At 43.7% G+C, this 23,552-nt stretch overlaps 1 long non-coding RNA gene across 2 annotated transcripts in view; it reads left to right on the top strand.

The window, feature by feature from the left end:
• The window catches only part of LOC117451546 (uncharacterized), a 6,245-nt gene extending 4,507 nt beyond the window's left edge, over window positions 1-1,738 (top strand). For both annotated transcript variants that reach the window (XR_004552680.2, XR_004552679.2), the window contains one exon: window positions 881-1,738. This is a non-coding gene — a long non-coding RNA (uncharacterized lncRNA). The remainder of the gene's footprint in view (window positions 1-880) is intronic.
• Window positions 1,739-23,552: the final 21,814 nt, after the last annotated feature.

The following is a 23,552-nucleotide window of genomic DNA, read 5'->3' as shown; positions in this document are numbered from 1 at the left end:
ACACACAGACACACACACCCAGACACACACACACACATACATAGACACACACACACATAGATACACAAATACACACACATAGACAGACAAACACACACATGCACACACAGACACACATAGATACACACACACACACACACACACACACACACATACATAGACACACATAGATACACGTATACAAACACAGGCACACACATGCAGACACACAGATACGCACATACACACACGCATACATAGACACACATACATACATACATAGGCACACACACACACACACACACACACACACACACACACACACACACATATACATAGACATACACACATAGACAGACAGACGCACACACATATACAGTACGCACAGACATATACACACACAGACACACAAACGGATAATTAATACATTTTAGACATACATTTCAGATTAAAACTTTGTTATCAATCGTCACAACTTCTTTCAGCACTCGTGGCTACTAGCGACTACTACTAGCTGTGCTACTCATGCACTGAGTTAACGGTGCCCTGAGATCGTTCAGTGCACGTACAGTATATCCACACAAGTCACAGGTGCATGGGTTATGCTGACATTTCCAGTATAGTATGTTGGTGATGAGCAGACTTTAACAGCACGTTGTCTGAGTTGCTCAGCTTACAGGAGCAAAGTGTTATTGTAATAGTAGTATTTTTGCAACATTAGCTGTAGATGGACACACACACACGGGCATGGTGGAGAAAACAAATGTATGCTATTTTAGACGGCTCCACTCCTGTAGAGCCACACGACAAGTAGTATCTGAGCTTTGTCGGCATGTTACTCTTTAGTTCAGTTTCATTCATTTAGTTGCATGTGTAGCTAAACATATTTCTGTTTCCTTAGAGTTTTCTTTGGAATGAATCCTGACCGAGGGTCCAAGGCTGAGATGAAGGGGAAGAAACGGCACCACATTCCTCCAAAACTGTCGAAGCTCGTGACTGAGCTGAAGAAATTTGACTGGCACATGTGAGCATTCCTCAAAGCTCAAAACAGAACTTTTTGGACTGGACTTTTGGACTGAACATCCCAACACACACAAAAAACAGTTTACTTTTTTTTTTTTTTTGTCGTCACTGCATGAAGGCTCCTCCTTCCTCACTGACAGGTGAGCCAGTAGGGTGCAACAGCAGTGGCAAACAGTGGGAGGAATTTATTACATTACATTGCATTGCATTTAGCTGACGCTTTTATCCAAAGCGACTTACAATAAGTACATTCGACCAGGAAGACACAACCTTGAAGAAAACAGAATCATATAAGTACATCAGGTTTCATAGAGCCAAACATTTCAAGTGCTACTCAACTGGCTTTAGATAAGCCAGTCCTTTATTAGTATATAAGTGCTTTATAACTACTAATTTGATCTTGAGGCGCACATGTCCACACAGCCCGACCTCTAACATCATGGTGTTAAGAAAAAGGTTATTGTTGCTGTTATTTTACATACTTGAATGTATGATCATGTTAGGGTTTTACAATTGTATGGAAATGTATTTTTAAAAAAAAAACATTTGTATGGCACTCAGGTAGCGAGGGGTACAATTATTGCCCACCACCACAGATTCTTTGGGTTCAAATCCCCCATGTTCGGGGGAGGGAAGTTGGGAGGGGGATATTTGTCATTGCATGTTCTCCTACAGGTTGGGGCAGCGGGGAATGTTGAGTTTTATGGAAAGAAATAAATACATTTTGTTCAATTTCTATATATTGTGCTTTATTCAGTGTGCTTGAAAGTGTAATTGTTATTTATTTAGGATTTTATTTTTAATCCCACGATTTAAAAGAAAAAAGATATTAGGATTGACGGAAGTGTCTGTAAATATTACGGACAAAGTCTTGTTAATCTACAGAAATATCCGTTATAAGGTTGACGGAAGTTTCCGTATATGGTACAGAAAAAGTCTTGTAAATCTACAGAAATATCCGTTAACGGGTTGACGGAAGTGTCCGTATATGGTACAGAAAAAGTCTTGTAAATCTACAGAAATATCCGTTAAAGGGTTGACGGAAGTGTCCGTATATGGTACAGAAAAAGTCTTGTAAATCTACAGAAATATCCGTTAAAGGGTTGACGGAAGTGTCCGTGGAATAACGGACAATGTCCTGGCAGCAAATTACCAGCACTTTGTCCGTTTTTTTACGTTTTTTTTTTTTACAGTGCAGGGACTGTTCGGTTACTTTAGTTTGGTAAATGAAATAAATGTTTGAACTTTGTAGTAGTTCACTGTAGTTGCTGTCATAAGTCATTTGTAGACTAAGTGGCAAAAAGTTTTTTTTTTACATTTGTACTTTGTAGAGAAATGTAGACACAAGTTGGAAGGGAGCACAATAAACCTGATGAGTTTACATTTGAGTTGATTATGAGTTAATTTTCAATTGATAATTAGCTCACAATAAGTTCACTTTAGTTACTCACACAACTTGACACGAGCCATGGGTTCAGGTCCGGACTTATATGTCCGGACCTGAACCTGAACCTCTGGACTTGAGTCCGGACCTGAACCTGAATGTGAGTCCAGGGCCCTTTCTCATTTCATCAAATCCCCCTCCTCGACTCCTCGACTCCTCGGTCCTCCGGTAGTGACCCGGAAATGAATTTTAGCGAGCCATGTTGAAGGACATCCCATTTCTCTAAATGCACGTCGAGGACCGAGCATCGAGCATCGAGGAGGCTCTCTGGAGGAGCTCTAACCGAGGATACACTGATGGGTCCTCCACGGCTCCTTCGCGGATGCATTTCCGGGAACAGAGATGTTTCAAAGAGTCGTGACGCACGGCCGGACTTATCTCAGCCAATGACAGCTCTGCATGCATCCCCTGGATATTATTTTATTAACTGCTTTCATCGCGACGCGATGTTTACAGAAGAGGCTTCTCAATACTCAAATTTCCCCTCCTCGACTCCCCTCCTCGAGACTTAGACCCGCCCACAGGAGATGCGAGCGGAGGACCGAGGAGGGGAACCGAGGAGAGAGGAGGGGAAGCAGCAGACGTTTAAAGAAATGAGAACTCCTCTCCTCTGAGCGGTCATATTAAAGCGACGTCCGTTCATTATGACGTGGCAACAGCTGCATCAGCTGTCGAGTGTTTTGTCATATTTTATAATCTCTGTTAGATCAGCTGAACATTGTTCCCCCACATATTTTATTTGAATTCATTGAGAGTGCGGTATAATGAGACAATAACAGGCTACAGATGCGGACACACACACACAAATATATTTATATAAATATATACAATTTAAAGTATGAGAGCACTCTCATAATAACGTAACACAGTCAGAGACTGGATATACCCCCCCCCCCCCCCCCCTCTCTCTCTCTGGTCGCTGAAATGGGGAATTGAAATTACGGGCCAAAAGTTGTATTTGCAAGTATTAAAAGTAAGGACATCAAACCAACTGAGACCCGTCTGTCCGCGGCATCTGCGCACTGTACAACACACACCTACACACTGTACAACACACACACCTACACACTGTACAACACACGCACCTACACACTGTACAACACACGCACCTACACACTGTACAACACACGCACCTACACACTGTACAACACACTGTACAACACACGCACCTACACACTGTACAACACACACCTACACACTGTACAACACACACCTACACACTGTACAACACACACCTACATACTGTACCACACACACCTACAGCTGCTAAAGCATAATCAGGCTACAGCCGTTGTGTATTTTATTATGTGAAGCACTAAATGGTTTTAGAAAAATATGGACTCTTTGTAGATATCTACTAAACTAAAGCAAATAAAGAGAGTAGGCCTGTTGTACTGAGTGATATATATTTTACACACTGCTCTGCTTTCTGCAGGACCTCACAGCTGTTCTCACTGTAAACATCGCGTTGCGATGAGAGCAGGTTCTCAAATAATATCCAGGGGATGCATGCAGAGCTGTCATTGGCTGAGATAAGTCCGGCCGTGCGTCACGCCTCCACCGTTCCCGGAAATGCATCCGCGGAGGAGCCGTGGAGGAACCATCAGTGTATCCTCGGTTATAGCTCCTCCAGAGAGCCTCCTCGATGCTCGATCCTCGGTCCTCGGTGTGCATTTAGAGAAATGAGACGTCCTTCAAAATGGCGCGCTGAAATTCATTTCCGGGTCACTACCGGAGGACCGAGGAGTCGAGGAGTCGAGGAGGGGAAATTTGAGTATTGAGAAGCCTCTAGAGAGAACAGCTGTGAGGTCCTTGCAGAAAGCAGAGCAGTGTGTAGAATATATACCACTCAGTAGAACAGGCCTACTCTCTTTATTTGCTTTAGTTTAGTAGATATCTACAAACAAAGAGTCGATATTTTTCTAAAACCATTCAGTGCTTCACAATAAAATACACAACGGCTGTAGCCTGTTTTAGGAGCTGTATGTGCGTGCGTGCGTGTGTGTGTGCGTGTGGTACAGTGTGTAGGTGTGTGTGGTACAGTGTGTGCGTAGATGCAGCGGACAGACAGGTCTCAGTTGGTTTGGTGTCCTCTGCTTACTTTTAATACTTGTAAATACAACTTTTGGCCCGTAATTTATTTTCCTCATTGCAGCGACCAGAGAGGGGGGGGGGGATATATCCAGTCTCTGATAGTGTTACGTTATTATGAGAGTGCTCTGTTTGATTCTGAAATTGTATTTATTTATATAAATATATACATATATATGTGTGTGTGCGTGTCCGCATCTGTAGCCTGTTATTGTCTCATTACACCGCGCTGTGAATGAATCAAAGTAAATATATAAGTCATCATGAACACATCTGTCCATCAGACAGAGGGCTGCTGTGTCTCCTGTCATCATTAATGGACGTCTCTTTAAAATGACCGCTCAGAGGAGAGGAGTTCTCATTTCTCTAACCGCCTGCTGCTTCCCCTCCTCTCTCCTCGGTTCCCCTCCTCGGCTCCTCCGCTCGCATCTCCTGTGGGCGGGACTAAGTATCGAGGATAGGAGTCGAGGAGGGGAGTTCGAGAAATGAGAAAGGGCCCAGGTACGCAGCACTAGTCACGAGATTCTGTTGCTATGCTTTTCTATTAATGTGAAAAAAGATTGTGTGTAATTCTCTAATAACTCAATGTTGGGCTTCTGCCTTAAAATGACAAATTCTTAGAAAATCAAGCTTTTCTAGCCAAGCAGAAGGTATTCATTTCTGAAGTATAAATATCACTGATGCAACTACAGATTCATGGTACCGTTGGGGGCTTTTCAGCAGCGTCTTCCTACTTTAAAATCAATCACAGCATAAAGCCCTGTGCTCTCAGAAGACTGAACTTCTCACTAAAGCTTTTATTTTATTTCTGACTTACCTCCGAGAGATCTACCTGTTAAAAGTTTGAACAGTTTAAATTGCATAATATATATTTTATTGCCTATTGAGTGCATGCAATTCAGACTGAAACTTTCTGACAAGGTTTTTGTACAATAACTTGTGTTACTATATAGATGAACTCACTTTACCGTGATGAACTCACTTCCTACTCTGCTGTATGCTGTGCGTAGGCTAGAGACTGGGTGAAGGCGTACTTTCCCATCAACCTTCTTATCATATCACATCAGTGACGTCTTTTGTTTCTGCAGTCTGATGTAAATAACGCATTCATGTACAGTCAACTGTTTCAGATGCTTCTGAGCTCTGGAGCAAAAACATCCAAGTAGAGCAAGTCAAAATGAATGTGTACTTTACACAGCTCAGTGAAGACATGTTAAGAATTGTTTGTGATGCCTCTGCGACCACCATTCAACCCATCTACCCGCCTACTACTTGAACAAGAGACAACTACAGAAAAACTATTTAATATATGGATTTCTGTTAAAGAGAGGCTAGTGCATTGTGACCGGGACTGCCCATTTTCCGATGGCCCGTAATCCCTCAAACATTTTTATTGTTCCAAAAATACACACTCGCCGACCCCGTGCATAAAAAAAAAAGCACATGATAAACTATAATGCAGAATGATGGCCTTGGAACTTCACTATTCTCCTTTCGACTGCCAAAAGTAAGGACCTTTTCTAACCTGCTTTTGATTGGCTTAAACTCATTATCTTTGATGGTTAAATCGGTTCAGTTTAGGCACAAGGAATGTGATTGGTTAGGATTGAGTAAGAATATCAGATTAACCCAATCAGTGACAGAGTAGGACGGGTAATGCTTACGCCACAGTAAAACAAAAAATCCGAATGGAACTAAGATGTGTTCTGCAAAACAGTTGGCCATGTGCCTTTGTTTGTATCAGGGAGACAGTCTGTTGTCTGTGTTGTTTGAACCGTGTGTCACTATGGATACCTTGTCTTTTCACTGTAAACCAAATCTACCTATGGGTACGAATAAATAACCTTAACCTGATATTGTGTATTTCCAAAGCAATGGGCCTTCAGAACAATGGTCATCTGTGTTGTGGATAACGGGCTGTCAGACAAAAGGCTTTCGGTCCATCAGAACAATGTCCCCAGTCTGACTCAGATTCCTAATGAGTTTTCACTTAATTATTGTTGTCTGCTGTGTCCTAGTTTTCTCCGGAGATGTTTGGGAGACAAAAAGAAGGTGAGAGACATCAGAATTTTCAAACAAGACATCTAGCACCGCTGGGACCAGGACACGGCATTCCTGCAGTGATCGATGGAGACAACGGCGCTAATGGCCGAGCAAGAGGGCAATCAGTGGTTATCGATTGGAGCAGTGTATGTCCGAGTCAAAGGTAATGTTTCACTAATGTTTCTAGGACCTGTGTGGTCAGTCGCTAAAGATCAAAGCATCACCATAAGTCTGTTGGAACTGGCTCATTGCTAGGCACCCTCAATTATTTACTGCCTTTCCTCATCCTCTCCTCCCTCTTTAACCCCATGTTTTATCGACTCGGGTCAAGCGTTGTTCATGATGTTTCTTCTTGTCCATTCAATTTGCTTCAGCAGCGAGACAATGTAAACACGGCAGCTAGATCCCACCAGTAAGCTGCTTGTTTAAGGCTTTGCTTTGTGCGTTTGCTTTACAACAACTTCAATTACTGTCATACGAGTGATGGCCGCTGATTTCATCACTGTAAGTTCTTGGGTGTTTATGCTCAGGCGAATACTAAAAGCCTTCGTCTCCCCATAGACTTTACAGGGCATTGCCATATTCTCCAGTAGCACATTTCCACAAAGGGCCTGCGGGTACTCTACATGCATAAAACAATCTATATTTACTTTAAAAGCACTGCTCGTTCTGAATTCGAGATGCTTTCGGAACAGACCAGGCAGCTCAGGATCTTCTATAAAGTGGACAAAATGTACTTTGCCTCTTTTGGAATATCAGTGTACCCAAAGGTGAGTACAAGGTCCTTTGGGAACGCTGATATTACAAAAAAGTACAATTTTCCTCCTGTTACGAAGCATTTGATAACTGGGAGAGTAATGATTACTGACGCACTCTGGCACTCAGTGCAGATCAGTTTACATAATTCAAGCCCCAAGTGTGAAATGGGAGAAAAGGCCCCTTATTCACTTATTCCGTATGCAAGCTGGTGTAAAAACATCATTGTTTTATTGTTTCAGCCCCAGTGAGGCTGATTTAATGTAGCTCTCTGCACCAAATACTTCATGTTACACTGCTGTGGTCTATTGAAGTCACTTTGGCTTTGTGCAAGACAGGCCGTCTATTGAACTGGAGTATTTCAACACTGGAGACACACCTCAGAGTTCAGCAGCTGTCAATTCAAACTCAATGTGCCTCAAAGGTGCCAGCTCCGCTCTGCCTCTTATAAGCTTTTGTGCATCGATGAAAGCACACCGCCTGCCTGGGAATCCAAATGCAATACTGCACATTTCTGCAAAGTCAAACTGACCAGTCTCTCAACTTACTGAAGACTCAATATTGTCAGAGGGCTGAGCTGAAACTGAAAAGCCAACAGTGTGCCTCCATGTGAGAGCGCACAGTATGTAGAGCACTGTGTTTCTGATCGACCGAAGCGTGTGATTGCTGGCGTGAGGTGAGCAAGAGGCAGTGTTGCAGCAAAATTAACAAAACGCCACTTAGTCTCCGGCACAGCATTGGTCTCTGCGTTCTGTCATCGATCAGGGGATCCATGTGTGGAAGCTGCTCACCTCTGCCATCTGTCCTTTCTGAACTGATGGAGTGTCAAGGAGTTCAACACTGATGATTTTTGCTGACTCTCTGCAACAAATAATTTGTTTTCCCACTGCAATAGTCTATTGTTGTAACATCCCCTCTGTGAAAGACAGGGCGTATATTGAGCTTGATTAGTTCTTCTTTTTGTTTATGACTAAAAATGTGGAATGATATTCGAATTAGCCTCAGTTACATTTTGAATGGTCTTAAGCAAATCTTAGGCCTACATGCTTAAAGAGGCCCAATTAAGCTTTTTTAGTTCCCCGCTGAAGTGTGTGTTATATAGGTTTTTGTGGCAAAAAATGCAAATATGAACCTTAAAATTTGCCTAATAGGTCAACTTTATCTAAAAAACTGTTTACTTGCTTGAATCGGTTGCCATGTTACTGTCAGTGCCGAACCAAGCTAACACCAGATCAAAGCGCCGACCACTGCAAAGTCATTTGTCTTAGATGAAATGCCAAATGTTACATTTTCCTCCAGCGAGATGTTGGTTGGTGTTTTATTTGTCCGAACCATTTTGTGCTTTTACAAGGATCAGGTTTTTATCAGCGCTAATATGTGAGTAGGTAAGTTCCTTTAGTGCCTGTGTTTACTGCAACTCTACCTCTGCTTCCAAGAAGTAATATAACAGTTTCACTGTCATATAAGGATTGACTGTAAAAGATTAGGGTTACTTTAAAAAAAAAAAAACTGAATGTTGTTCACCCATAAAAGTTTTTATTTTTGATGAATCATGTTTGTTGCAAAAGAACAAGTTGACAGGAATAAAACAAATGTGCGAGGTCCAGAAAAGTTTAAAAGTAATAAAAAAAAGTATCCTCAACAGTCATTCTTCTCCCCACATTTCCTGTCTGTCTGTCTGTCTGTCTGTCTGTCTGTCTGTCTGTCTGTCTGTGTGTGTGTGTGTGTGTGTGTGTGTGTGTGTGTGTGTGTGTGGTCACAGTGCACACCCTGTGTGTGTCTGATCTCTGCTGGGAGAGGTAGCTCTGGCTGAGAGGGCATGAACCTCTCACAGAGTGGTGGGGGGTGCAGAGGAAGGAAATACAGACTGAGTAGCACCGAGCACGATGCCCACTCTTTAATACCAGCAGCTAATGCATCTGAGATCGAAACACCTGCTGGGGAACCCTTTCATCTTGTGCCTGGAAAATGATCCCGTCTCATTGTCTGTATCTTTCTGTTTGATGGTTTGTATTAATTTTTCAAAATGGAATTACAGCCCAATTTATAAAGCAACAAAATATGTAATGTCAAAATATGTCATGCAAACATTGCATTTGGAACAGCTGCCAAAAAGGAAATTGGTCGCTAAAGAGCGACCCCACTGTTGGACAAAGTGACCTAACCTGACTCCGCCATGCCCACTAACTCCTAACTAAGGCTATCGATTTGTGTCCTGTTCCTGCTGCTTTGTTTTTCTGACCTAGGCTTGGCTCATAGCGACTTCACTCCTCTCTCTGCTAGTTGTAAGATTTTTCTTTCAAGACTGCCACAAACTGCCAATTTGCTAAATAAAAACCACATGCATATACATTAATCTTGACTCCATGGGAAAGCGAAAAAGCTGTGAGCTTTCCTTTGTTTTTAGCGTGATTCTGGTTGACAATGTTCCGTTCCTCTAATAATGAGCTGCTTTCAGTGGTTTATCATCCTCAGTGAATATGGGCGTGTTTAAAGTGTAGTTCGTGTCCGGTTTGAAGGAGCTACTGCGACTAGCTAAGCTGGCATAATGGAGGAGATTTGTTTTTTTAATTGTGACCTTTTATCTTTTCTCTGTCTTTAAAGGTTATTCTCTGATTGGACAGTGCAAGAGTGGATTTCAGGCTGTCAAATCCAGCATGTTCCAAGGCCTTTTATCATGGTAGCACGCAGCAAAGTGTCCTTGAAACATATGCTCGGTCTCCAATTAAAAGGGTGCTCAAGGCAGTAGCCCAAAGCATACATTGTTAGTAAAAGAAAGCAGTCCGCATGACCATGCAAGTTTAATGCTGCACTACCATCCTCTATGATTAGAAACTGTTGAATAAAGTGCATGTGATTGGTTGCCTTGTGCTTAATGAAGGATGGAAAAGAGGATATTACTTAAAATCAATGGAAAGACACAAATAAATGCAAACTCCCCTGAAAGAGACTAGATGGAAAAAAACGGAGAACCAGAACTACAACTGTTACGTCCCGACTAGGGGAAGAGGAAAGCAACATACACCAGATTGGAATTGGTAATAATTATAAATGGTTTTATTATAAAAGGGTGAAACAAAATGGCAGGCAAGCAGCCTGAAACAAACAAAAGGGCCAAAGGGTGCCGACTTAACTAATGAACAAACAAAGGAGGACTCCAAAAGGGAGTTTGAGAGATCATATAGATTAATAATTAAATAAAAAGGAAAACAAAAACCTCACGTTAAACGTGGTACATGTAACTGAAAAGGCTGTGCAAAAACCACAGCTGCTGCTGATCGACAGGTGCTAACCGTTAAGCTACCCTGGAACATATTTACACATGTAGGCCTACACGGTAATCTGTTATCACACACAGAAGCACTGGGTTTAACACGCTGCTAAACAGTACAACTTTAACACAGGACACAAAAGCACTAAACTAGTAAATGCACCAAGAGGCTAGAGGCGTCTGTCCCACTTCACAGAGCCTCCAGAGTGATGATTGTCCCCAGGCTTTGAAGTCATCTCCAGCAGGTGCGCGCCGGCTGTGCCCTGCGATTGGAGTGCGTCGGGCCGGTGTGCTCCAATCACAATCCTCAGGAGGCGGACCAGGAGATGGCAGCCAATCACGTCAGGGAAATCGCACAGCTCATTTGCATACAACACAGATTAGCACAGTTAAGACGACCAAGAACGCAGCAGCCGTAACCCCATTATAATTATCATTTGAACAATGTTGGGATTTTGGCCCATTACACAATGTCAAACGGATTTCATTAATGGGTCTGCAATCAATATGAGACCATGTAACCATTCAACAAACACGGCTACATTTTTATCAAATAAAAAAAACGAGAGTTTTGGTTTATCAAATATGGAAGCCCATTTCCGCCACTTGAAAAAAATAAAATCCCCATGAAAAGTCATAATTATGAGATAAAAAGTCATAATAATGAGATAAAAAGTCATAATTATGAGATAAAAAGTCATAATTATGAGATAAGAAAGTCGAAATAATGAGATAGAAAGTCATAATTATGAGATAAGAAAGTCGAAATAATGAGATAAAAAGTCATAATTATGAGATAAGAAGTGCGCATGCGCTGCAGTGGCGCTGTCTTCAAAGGTCCCTTCATCACCTTGCTGCTCTCCACCATGCAAACAGCATCTATCTAGTCCTAAATAAGGTAACTATTACAGGTGACTTCTGTAAATGTTAGATGTTACATATAGCCTATATTGCAGCTAAACTACAACAATGCAGTTCATAGCTTTGACATTACCTGTTATGAACTATAATATATATGCCTATAGTTTTGTGGTAACGTTCACGCCACTAATGACAATAGTGTAGGCATACTGCTGCTGTGAGTTGCTCTAACTCTAACCCGTGAACGTTACCACAAAACTATAGGCATATATATTATATATATTATATTCATAACAGGTAATGCCTAGGGCGGCAAATTGGTCAGGGCCGGCCCTGGACACACTGCTACTATGGTTGAAAGGATATGTCAATCCAGATCTAATAAATATTACACAAATAGCCCAGACACATGGCTGTGCGTTGACTGGTTGGGGTAAAAACCCATCCAACTAAAAAGGTCCAACCATAAAATTAGGTACATAAAATGTACCTTGTGCCGCTTGGTGTCAGTAATCCTTTATATGTTGTCTCATTATGTTTGTTGTCTTGTAAAGTACCCACTATTTCTTGTAATTGTTTTTGAGGCCATTGTGGAAAGTTTTCTTTGAGTTGCACCCGTTGATTGAAACAGGAGGAGGTTTGGCACAAAACGAGGCACACTAGATACATCTTGTTAACCCAGATCTTCACTAAATCAATACTGCGGGGTTGGACTTCACACGCCTCCTCTTCCAGCCACCTGGGCTCGACACAGTTGTTGTTCTCCATGTGGAAATCGAACACTTTCCTTGCACCTGATCACCCTGAAACTACCTTTCTGTTGTAGCAGCCCATTTACCCCAACATGAACTTTATTTCAGAGAGCTACATACAGTTGTGGGCTGAACACATCGATACAAACCTCAGAGCTGATCCAACATGATGCCATGTGCATGGTGAGCCAAAATGTGATACACACAAATCCATTACAAATTGACTAAACGTCGTCAATAAAACCTGCAGAGCCCCACTGCAGTTCTTGCACCAAGAAGCAAAAAAGAATGTCTCCGAGCGAACCTCTATCACGGACAAGAGTAAAACCACTGCCGCTTATGTTTCTGCAGCTATTCAGAATATATTTTTAAATCAAGTAAAACACTCTGTGGTTGAGGCGTCGAGACATGTGTTTTCACATAAACATGCACCATCCTTCTGTTTATTCATGAGTCCACGTTTTCATCCAAAGAAGAAAAAGTTCTCCCAGGAGACGCGGGAAGAGTCACACGCACAAAAAGGAAAATCTTGTTTATACTGAGAACTCACAGATCACCATCTGCCTTCTCCTTCTCTCTCTCTCCATCCTCCCATAGCTGTGTCCATCTCAATTTGAAGGCCAGTGCTGCATTATTAGTAAAAGGGCTCTCCTCAGCACAGCTGTGTGTGGGTTGTGCTCTGCCGATCCTCAGTCGAGCGAAACGCCTCTCCGCTACCTTTTGTCTGCGCTTCACACGCAGCTGGAGGCAGAACAAACAGACGCAACACTTCTAGCCAGTTATATCATTACTTGATAAACTTATGAAAATTGCCACTGTGGCATTTGACTCCCTCCCTATCACTTCTGCAGTTAATGTATGCACAGCAGATGACAAGTTCAACACAATTTAAATCCACCCACAACTTGGAGTCACCCATACAGTTTTAACAATGTGATGGCGTTTACACACAGTCACGATGCAGAGCTGTCAAAGATGTACAGGTTGTGTTTTTGTTCTTAATATACTTGCATACGAGCATGTATTCTCGTATTCATGTATTCTCTCTTATTGCAGTCTTATTAAAGGTTTTTTTTTTTTAAATATGACTATGGCATTATTCTGAAAATCAAACCTTGACATGGATAAAAACTGCAACAGGATGAAGACACACTGTTCACACAATAAGGTTGTTTCTTTATGTGACTATCGTGTACGGCCCACACTCTATCTTCCATCCTGAATGCACCTGCAAAATGTCACCAGAAATCACCAGTACTTTTGTTCTCGACCTTGAATTCATAGCTTTCCATTCATTTATTTGTATTACATTTCATTTCATTACATACATTAATTATATTATTAGGACTTTTCGTTAGATAAAACTAAGTGCTGACAAAAATAGGAGCAAATGTCAATGTATTCATGCACTTAGTTAATCACTCTAGGCAACACACTCTCACTCCATAATCGTCCAGGAGCGACGTTTGGTCAGGGTCCCGTGGCGTGCACTTGTGACGCTCCTAGGCTCCTTCAGCGTCACAAAGGGACACAAATAGCTTTCAACTGATTGCAATGTATTCCCATCTGCGGTGGGATTTGACGCTCAAGGAAGCACGTCATTCGTTTGTGTCGACTGCCCTTAAAGGCAATGTGAGCGTCCATTCTCATTGGATAACGGAGAATTGTACACCCGGAAGTAAGTATTCCCCTTACTGTCGATTGATTTTACAGTGATATCTGCACTACTCATCGACTAAAAAACACCAGATTATCCTTGTTAATTACACAACATTGATTGATTTAAATTGTGTGCAATGCTTTTGTATTTTTCCCCTTCGATTCGGAGAAACAAATATTTTTTCGGAGTAAAGGATTATTTGTTGATTGTTCAATACCTGACGAGGCCGGAGATTAAATATCTACATACATCTTATAAGGGTATAATACATTATGTATAATATCAGTTAAAATAAGTGCTTCAACATAGTTAACATTGCTCGAGGTATACACACATATTGATAGATGTCTTGTAATGCACTATTGAGGAACCTGCAACCCAAGTTTTTCATTCAATGCATAACTACACCATAGTTGTGTATATGATATGTCAATAAACCTTAGAAAATCTTGAAATCTTGAAAGGGATGTGCAAAATAGTCATTATATACAGTCTTTAATTAACTATTAGTAGAGAATAACGAGTAATGAATATACTTTATAGGGATCCTATTAATATCTAATAATAAAAATAATGAAATTCAATAACATGCTTTAACCACTAGGTGTCCCTTTATATCAGCTGTGCACCTTTATGGTGTAAATACAGCCTATCTACCAATTGGATCAAATATAAAAGTCAGCCGAATTAGTGTTGATACTGCAAGGAGACGTATTGTGTGAAAAGAAATGTAAGATGTTGTTTAATGGCTGATATATTTATGATCCACGTCACGTTTTCAGTTCCTCATGTTTGTCTAGAAGTCTTCTCATCAGGGCTCTATAAATACAGAACTACGGCAGATATGTAATATTTAATGTAGCCGAACCGTGTATTACAATGCCGTTATGTGATGACTTTCAAAGAGAAAGGCAAGCACACTCGGAATAAAGTATTATTATTTTTTTTAAATGTTTTCGGTCTGTTTCCGGTATTTGTTAATGACGATGTGCTGTGAGATGTGAGACTGGAATTGCACAGGGGAAAATAACGTATTCTTTCACACACACATATGGGTTTGGGCCGAGGGCGACACCGTACTTCCGGTATCCACCATTTCACGCGAGGTGCAAGCAGAATATCATAGTCTATTGCCTTAATCAATATAGTCAACTCTAAAATACCACATATATGCAATGGCATGATAATATTATTGTGACAAGTGGGGTATTCACCTGGTGTTTCCAGAAATTAGACGTAGATGCAGCCAAAATCGACGAAGGCCACTTTCGCGGGTCGTTTTTCCATACATCTGAAGGCAGTCTGTAAGGGCAATCCGACAACCGACACAACTCTAGTTTACGCTGGTAACGACCTAGAGCACAGATTTCTTCGGTCGTTAATTCAGAAAAAAACTAGTGCGCTCTGCCTGGCTACATTAGCTAGCTGTTTATATTTGCACCTCCAGGATATTAGCACCTCCAGGAAAATGGCGTATTTATATATATATATGGCGCGCGGTGCATTGTGGGTAGCTCGTGACGTCACAGTGTGTGAAAGAATCTTTAGATGCGGATTTTGTTAAACTAATATGTTTGCGCTGTGGACCAACACTATACATTGACGGGGAAGGGGGTAGCAATAAAGATAACACCATTAAACAGTTACACAACATAACAGAAATAATATCGATAGCAGCGTCCCTAGCAACCACCTTGGTAACAATGAAAACGTTCTATGGACGCAATTTCCTGAAGTAATCTTCGTAATAACTAGCAAACTAAAGATCATGTATATCCACTGCACACTTAATCTGAAATAACAACTCATATGTCTCGCCTTTCTGAAGAACCAGCACCTTACCGTGGTAGAGAGGTTTGTGTGCCCTGATGAACCTGGGGGCTGTGTTGTCTGGAACCTTGTGTTCCTGGTAGGGTCTCCCATGGCAAATTGGTCTCAGGCAAGGGGCCAGACTAAGATTGGTTCAAAAGACCTCATGAAAGAAACAAGAACAAGAAGTGAGGATACCCGGCCCGGAGGAAGCCCGGGGTCCCCTTTTGGAGCCAGGCCCAGAAGGAGGAATTGTCGGCGTGGCCGTGGCCGGGCTTGCCACGGAGCCCGGCCGGGCCCGAAAAGGCAACGTGGGCAACACCTCCGCTTCTCCGTCCCGCGGGCCCACCACCTACGGGAAACATCGATGGGGTCTGGTGCGCTGCCAGAATGGTGGCAGTGAAAGCGGAGGGTGTCGACGGACCAGACCCGGGCGGCAGAAGCTGGCTTTGGGGACGTGGAATGTCACCTCTCTGGGGGGGAAGGAGCCGGAGCTTGTGCGGGAGGTGGAGCGGTACCAGTTGGATCTGGTTGGGCTCACCTCTACGCACAGCGTCGGCTCTGGAACCTTACTTCTGGATAGGGGTTGGACTCTATTCTTCTCCGGAGTTGCTCAAGGTGTGAGGCGCCGGGCGGGTGTGGGGATACTCACAAGTCCCCGGTTAGGTGCTTCGTTGTTGGAGTTTACCCCAGTGGACGAGAGGGTCGCCTCCCTACGCCTGCGGGTTATGGGGGGGGAAACTCTGACTGTTGTGTGTGCTTATGCACCCAACAGCAGTTCAGAGTATTCGGCCTTCTTGGAGACCCTGGAAAGAGTCCTGTATGGGGCTCCTGAAGGGGACTCCTTAGTCTTGCTGGGAGACTTCAACGCACATGTGGGCAATGATGGAGACACTTGGAGGGGCGTGATTGGGAGGAACGGCCCCCCTGATCTGAACCGGAGTGGTGGTTTGTTACTGGACTTCTGTGCTAGTCATGGATTGGCCATAACAAACACCATGTTCGAACATAAGGATGCTCATAAGTGTACGTGGTACCAGAGCACCCTAGGCAGAAGGTCCATGATCGATTTCGTTATCGTATCATCGGACCTGAGGCCGTATGTTTTGGACACTCGGGTAAAGAGAGGGGCGGAGTTGTCAACTGATCACCATCTGGTGGTGAGTTGGGTCGAGTGGCGGGGGAAGCCTCTGGATATACCTGGTAAGCCCAAACGTGTAGTTCGGGTGAACTGGGAACGTCTGGAGGAGGCCCAAGTTCAGGAGGCCTTCAACTCACACCTCCGGCGGAGCTTTTCGGGCATTCCTGTGGAGGTTGGGGACATTGAACCAGAGTGGTCGGTGTTCAAAGCCTCTATTGCCGAAGCCGCGGCGGGGAGCTGTGGTCTCAAGGTCCTAGGTGCCTCAAGGGGCGGTAACCCTCGAACCTCCTGGTGGACACCGGTGGTCAGGGAAGCCGTCCGACTGAAGAAGGAGGCCTTCAGGGATTTGTTATCCCGGGGGACTCCCGAGGCAGTTGCAAGGTACCGACAGGCCCGAAGGGCAGCAGCCTCATCCGTGGCCGAGGCAAAGCAGCGGGTGTGGGAGAAGTTTGGAGAAGACATGGAGAAGGACTTTCGGGCGGCACCAAAGTTGTTCTGGAAAACTGTCCGACACCTCAGGAGGGGGAAGCAGGGAACCATCCAAGCTGTGTACAGTAAGGATGGGACGTTGTTGACCTCAACTGATGGAGTGTTGGGGCGTTGGAAGGAACACTTTGAGGAACTCCTGAACCCGACAACTCCGCCCTCTATGTTAGAGGCAGAGCTGGAGTATGACGGGGGATCAACACCAATCTCCCGGGGGGAGGTCACTGAGGTCGTCAAACAACTCCACAGTGGCAAAGCCCCGGGGGTGGATGAGATCCGCCCGGAAATGCTGAAGGCTCTGGGTGTTGAGGGACTGTCATGGTTGACACGTCTCATCAACGTTGCGTGGAAGTCGGAAACAGTACCGAAGGAGTGGCAGACCGGGGTGGTGTTCCCCCTTTTCAAAAAGGGGGATCAGAGGGTGTGTGCCAATTACAGAGGCATCACACTACTCAGCCTCCCCGGGAAAGTTTACTCCAAGGTACTTGAAAGGAGGGTCCGGCCGATTGTCGAACCTCAGATTGAGGAGGAACAATGCGGATTCCGTCCTGGTCGTGGAACGACGGATCAGCTTTTTACTCTCGCAAGGATCCTGGAGGGGGCCTGGGAGTACGCTTATCCGGTCTACATGTGTTTTGTAGACTTGGAGAAGGCGTATGACCGGGTTCCCAGGGAGTTACTGTGGGAGGTGCTGCGGGAGTATGGGGTGAGGGGGTCTCTACTCAGGGCCATCCAATCTCTGTCCTCCCAAAGCGAGAGCTGTGTCCGGGTCCTCGGCAGTAAGTCGGACCCATTTCCGGTGAGGGTTGGCCTCCGCCAGGGCTGCGCTTTGTCACCAATCCTGTTTGTAATATACATGGATCGGATTTCGAGGCGTAGTCGTGGGGGGGGGGGGTCTGCAGTTTGGTGGACTAAGGATTGCACCACTGCTTTTTGCAGATGATGTGGTTCTGATGGCTTCATCGGTCTGCGACCTTCAGCACTCACTGGATCGGTTCGCAACCGAGTGTGAAGCGGCTGGGATGAGGATCAGCACCTCCAAATCTGAGGCCATGGTTCTCAGCAGGAAACCGATGGACTGTCCACTCCAAGTAGGGAATGAGTCCTTACCCCAAGTGAAGGAGTTCAAGTATCTCGGGGTCTTGTTCTCGAGTGAGGGAACAATGGAGCGTGAGATGGGCCGGAGAATCGGAGCAGCGGGAGCGGTATTGCAGTCGCTTTACCGCACCGTTGTGACGAAAAGGGAACTGAGCCAGAAGGCAAAGCTCTCTGTCTACCGGGCCATTTTCGTTCCTACCCTCACCTATGGTCATGAAGGATGGGTCATGACCGAAAGAACGAGATCGCGGATACAAGCGGCCGAGATGGGTTTCCTCCGCCGGGTGGCTGGTGTCTCCCTTAGAGATAAGGTGAGAAGTTCGGTCATCAGGGAGGGACTCGGAGTTGAGCCGCTCCTCCTTCGCGTCGAAAGAAGCCAGTTGAGGTGGTTCGGGCACCTAGTTAGGATGCCACCTGGGCGCCTCCCTAGGGAGGTGTTCCAGGCACGTCCAGCTGGGAAGAGACCAAGGGGTAGACCTAGGACCAGGTGGAGGGATTATATCTCTTCGCTGGCCTGGGAGCGCCTTGGGATCCCCCAGTCAGAGCTGGTTGATGTCGCCAGGGAAAAGAAAGTTTGGGGCTCTCTGCTGGAACTGCTACCCCCGCGACCCGACCACGGATAAGCGGGAGAAGATGGATGGATGGATGGATGTCTCGCATCAAATGACATCAAAACGCATTTTAATGCCAAACTAACTTTAAAATAGGCATTTTCCACCGAGAATAAAACGAAGTTCGGCCATGTTTTTTTTTTCTGCAGGGAGAAATTTGAAGATCACGTGACATAGACACCAGCCATCGGAATGAATGGTGAAAAAAACGGGGTTTGTCAAACAGAGCACATGGTGTAGTCCAAACGATAGCTGGGGATTCTGGGTAGTGTAGTGTCTTCTGCCATCCTTTACTCCGAAAAAATATTTGTTTCTCCGAATCGAAGGGGAAAAATACAAAAGCATTGCACACAATTTAAACCAATCAATGTTGTGTAATTAACAAGGATAATCTGGTGTTTTTTAGTCGATGAGTAGTGCAGATATCACTGTAAAATCAATCGACAGTAAGGGGAATACTTACTTCTGGGTGTACAATTCTCCGTTATCCAATGGGAATGGACGCTCACATTGCCTTTAAGGGCAGCCGACACAAACGAATGCCGTGCTTCCATGAGCGTCAAATCCCGCCGCAGATGGGAATACATTGCAATCAGTTGAAAGCTATCTGCGTCCCTTTATGACGCTGAAGGAGCCTAGGAGCGTCACAACTGCACGCCACGGACACTGACCAAATGACGCTCCTGGACGATTATGGAGTGAGAGTGTGTTGCTCTAGGCCTCTCATCCTTTTTCAATCATATCGTTCTACTTTCCTATATTAACTTGCATTCAATGTGGGTTTCAAAAGTCTCCACTCTAACTTGGTGATCCCTAGAGTAACCCTGCTCTCACTCTTTGGTCGTGTGCAGCCGAAGGTGTGTGTGCTGGATGTTAGTGATACAGGCAGGAGGTAGAGGACAGGAGGCCGTGACCTTTGACCCAGCTCAGAGGCCAGATGCTGGCGTCATGTGGCAGCGGCCAGCTGGAGGATCAATAGCCGACACAGCAGCTGGTCAGATGGGGAGGCTTAACATGGGCCAGCAATTAACCTGCAAATGTAGCAGAGATCAGAGATGACTCCACTGATTGTATCGTCCTGGGGGGATGTTTCATTTGTCTGTTGTTGTTGTTGTTGTTGTTGTTGTTGTTGTTGTTGTTGTTGTTGTTGTTTGGAAACCAACGAGTCCTCAAAATGTTACCAAATAATTGGTTGTTGCAGCTTGTCAAATATGATTGAGTTTTGGTTAGGTTTAAGCACAAAGTGAAAGATCTTGGTTTGGGGTAAAAGTATTACTTCATTAGGTGAGGAGATCTTTGTCGCCATGGTCACAGTAATAACCAGATGGTTAAGGGCAGGTCGGGCAGGTCGTTAAGGGCAGGTCGTCTCGTCATGGTTAAAAAAGAATGATGTCTGTAGGAAAGGTCTTGTTGACCTAACACAGGCTTTGTGGCTTTTTAATAATGTCACCTGACATTCAGTCTTTGCTCCCGGTGGGATTGATAATTCCTTTTCACATGGACTTTTCTAAATCTAGAAATCACAATATAAAAAATTATACATTTCAGCTCAAAGAGGACATATTCTGCTCATTTTAAGGTTCATATTTGTATTTTGTGGCTCTGCTGTGACATGTTTAAATGCTTTAATGTTCAAACAGGTCTTTATTTTTCTCATTTTCACCCAGTCTGCTCTGATTGGTTAGCTGGCCGGCTCTGTTGTGATAGGAAAACCTCCAAAAAGCACACTAGGACCACTTTAATATTTGGTGTGCAGTGTAGGACTACATTGCTTGTAATAAGCTCTTGTCTTACAGATCATCCATGGAAGATAGGGCCTCATAACAACCTTGGCTAATTACTTTATTCTCTCTGCATTTATTGCTCTGGCACAAGCACAGGCAGCGCCTACTACATCTGTGTGGGTGTGGGTGAGTAAAAAAGATCAGAAGGTGTTATTGAGGTGAATTGGATCTTGTCGGCTAACACTACAATGGCACAATCTAACATAAGACTCCAACGGGGGACCAGCACCTGTCAGGGTTTAGTGCTGCAGCTCTGTACTTTAGTTATGTGCTGCGGTACGAGCTATTCTCATTCTGTAGCCTATTCTGAGTTTCTAAAGAGACGGATCAATCAATGCTGTCTGCAGCCCACTGCAGGTCTTCATGTCGAGGATGTGGGTGTCACAGTGAAATGCTCATTCTCACCCACCAATGCACGCATCAACTTGACTCATTCTTATAAGAACGCTCACCTCCTTCTATCTGCATTGAATGCTCACCTCCTTCTATCTGCATTGAAGCCAGATATCTGAGAAAAAACGAACTGCACTTCAAGTGACTCAAATGATCAGCTTTTCTTGTTTAATCATCAGAATCTGCACACGCTTCCACGCTCCTCCTCTGCTCTTACAAAGCTGTGTGTGCATGAGTGTGTTTAGCATATCAATGTTCACATTCACCGCTCCCGTGGGAAAACACTCCTGAGTCATGTGAAGCTGCCGCTTTTTGTTCTGCGGTACATTCTCTCCAAAGGATGTTGCTGGAAAGCGTGCACGCTGATTGAAAATGCAGCATGAGTCTGACAGACAAACACCTCATGTATATCTTTTTTATTTTCACGGCCCAACAGCTGTCAGCCTTTTCCCCCCAGAATTATCAATCACTTCACTGCTGATAAAAAATTAATTTCGTTATTTAAGGTCAGTTTTTTCTCACCTTCCTTCTTACTGTGTGTAAATCAATATGGGCAGAGAGGGGAGAAAGAATGGTTGGGGGAAAAGTGAGAAAGAAAAGGTGTGACATTCGCAAGTGCAAGGAAAAAAAGAAATTGAAGAATTGATGGGAGAGGAGCTGGATGTCTCGGATGCAGAGATGGAGAGAAGGTCAAGAGGATGAGGGTCCGCTGCTCCACAAATTACCGCTCAGCTAGTCGTTGGCTTTTTCCCAATAATTTGCAGCCCTGAGGGGAGAAGGAAATCACTAGTGATCGTAGTGGATAGATATGAGAGGTGAAATATATTGCTATGGACTTTTCCCTGGGTATAAGTGCCAAATCTATAAAGAGAGTGCTTATGGGAAAAAGGGCCAGGGTCAGAGCCGCCAGCTGACCGTGAGAGGGGGAGGTCGCCCACCAACACACACTCGCATTGTTCAAAATGCACGGATCTGCATGAATAATAAGGAAAAAGGAGAAATACATTGTATTTTATTTTCTTCAACACTCTTAGATATCAATATGGGGTTGTTTTTGGCTACATCATATATTGTTTTACATTTATTTACATACATTTTGCATTGATTCACTCTTTAAATCCTCTATAGGATATAGACCTATAAACCTGCAGGTCCGCTGCAACTCTTACTACTTTTAAATCCAGGCTGAAGACTTTTCTTTTTGTCGCTGCTTTTAATTGAAACTGAGCCGTTGTGTTCATCAGTAAAGTGTGTGAACTATTCATATCTTAAACTGCACTGTAACTTTTTATTCATGTACTTTTTATTCATGTATTTTTTGTTTTAATGTTTCTTTTATTATCTTTTACTGTTTTTAAATGCCTTTGTCTGAATGTCTTTCATTTTTGTAAAGCACCTTGAATTGCCTTGTGTTGAAAGGTGCTATATAAATAAACTTGCCTTGCCCTATAGAGTTCAAGGTTCAAGGTTCTTTATTGTCAAACTAACATAGCTACAGAGTAATTGTGTCGTTGAAAAGCGGTGCAGGGATGACGTATTTACCCGGAAGTAAGCTGCGCATGGGTTCCCTCGACAAAATGGGATTTCTCCATAGGATTTTGGAAAGTAGCTCGAAATAAGACCTGTGGAAAACGAACCTGTTAGATAAATGCACGTTTTATTCAGCCGGATCATCTCCACATGTCTACTCTACTTTTATTATTTTTTAATCATACATCTAATCGCCAAAAGCTAAATGCTAACGTTATGCTATAAAGGAACTACAGCAGGGTCGCTGCTTCAATGTCACGCCAACTTAAGATCGATATTCAAAAATCCAGATTAAAAATTGTACAAGTTGAAGCTTTTGTTTTAACAGTTTGCAGGAGGCAGGTACTTGCTTTCAAGCAGAACAGGGGCAACAAACTTAGCGGGAGTGTTTACGTGTTAGGCGTAATGGCGTACAATGTCCTCGACAACTTCTGTAGTCCTATTCAGCCACTTGGTAACAACCATCGTTTTTCAGACACGTAAACTCTTCAAAAATCACCAGTGGGGTCTCTGCTGATGTGTTTAATGTCGTAGAACAAAACGTGATCCGTCTCTTAAATGTGTTTCAACCACAGACCTTATTTCCAGCTATTTTCCAAAATCCTAGGGAGAGATCCCATTGACTCTGAGACGAGGCAATCAAATCATCAATATAATAATCAATATAATAATATAATATAATCAATATAATAATCAATCAGAGTGGTCAAATGCTGACTCACGTCCGAGTTGTAGGACTCGTCACTGCACCACTCTATTCATTAATATCACATCACATGGATACATTCACATATAACATGCAACAACTCAGAGAAGCTCT

Source organism: Pseudochaenichthys georgianus, chromosome 8 (genome assembly GCF_902827115.2).
Source record: "Pseudochaenichthys georgianus chromosome 8, fPseGeo1.2, whole genome shotgun sequence".
NCBI lineage: Eukaryota > Metazoa > Chordata > Actinopteri > Perciformes > Channichthyidae > Pseudochaenichthys > Pseudochaenichthys georgianus.
Note: the sequence above shows the minus strand (reverse complement) of the source record. Positions and strands in the feature narration are given on the sequence as shown.